This window comes from Oncorhynchus keta, unplaced genomic scaffold (genome assembly GCF_023373465.1).
Source record: "Oncorhynchus keta strain PuntledgeMale-10-30-2019 unplaced genomic scaffold, Oket_V2 Un_contig_28313_pilon_pilon, whole genome shotgun sequence".
Lineage (NCBI taxonomy): Eukaryota > Metazoa > Chordata > Actinopteri > Salmoniformes > Salmonidae > Oncorhynchus > Oncorhynchus keta.
In genome coordinates, this window is record NW_026285970.1 from 1 (window position 1) to 742 (window position 742).

Genomic DNA, 742 nt, shown 5'->3' on the forward strand with positions numbered 1-742 from the left:
AGTGAGTTGTATCTAGGTCTGGGATGAATGGGGTTCAGTGAGTTGTATCTAGGTCTGGGATGAATGGGGTTCAGTGAGTTGTATCTAGGTCTGGGATGAATGGGGTTCAGTGAGTTGTATCTAGGTCTGGGATGAATGGGGTACAGTGAGTTGTATCTAGGTCTGGGATGAATGGGGTTCAGTGAGTTGTATCTAGGTCTGGGATGAATGGGGTTCAGTGAGTTGTATCTAGGTCTGGGATGAATTGGGTACAGTGAGTTGTATCTAGGTCTGGGATGAATGGGGTTCAGTGAGTTGTATCTAGGTCTGGGATGAATGGGGTTCAGTGAGTTGTATCTAGGTCTGGGATGAATTGGGGTTCAGTGAGTTGTATCTAGGTCTGGGATGAATGGGGTTCAGTGAGTTGTATCTAGGTCTGGGATGAATGGGGTTCAGTGAGTTGTATCTAGGTCTGGGATGAATGGGGTTCAGTGAGTTGTATCTAGGTCTGGGATGAATTGGGTTCAGTGAGTTGTATCTAGGTCTGGGATGAATGGGGTTCAGTGAGTTGTATCTAGGTCTGGGATGAATTGGGTTCAGTGAGTTGTATCTAGGTCTGGGATGAATGGGGTTCAGTGAGTTGTATCTAGGTCTGGGATGAATGGGGTTCTAGGTCTGGGATGAAGTGAGTTGTATCTAGGTCTGGGATGAATGGGGGGAGTTGTTCAGTGAGTTGTATCTAGGTCTGGGATGAATGGGGTTC

General features: G+C 46.9%; 1 long non-coding RNA gene across 2 annotated transcripts; it reads left to right on the forward strand.

Moving 5' to 3' along the window:
- The first annotated feature begins 17 nt into the window (after positions 1–17).
- Positions 18–469, forward strand: LOC127923094 (uncharacterized). Of its 2 annotated transcripts, none has more exons than XR_008113307.1 (3): positions 18–124; positions 161–232; positions 378–469. It is a non-coding gene; the product is annotated as an uncharacterized LOC127923094 (long non-coding RNA). The 2 variants fall into 2 exon arrangements; XR_008113308.1 differs by lacking the exon at positions 161–232 and adding an exon at positions 269–340.
- The last annotated feature ends 273 nt before the right edge of the window (positions 470–742 follow it).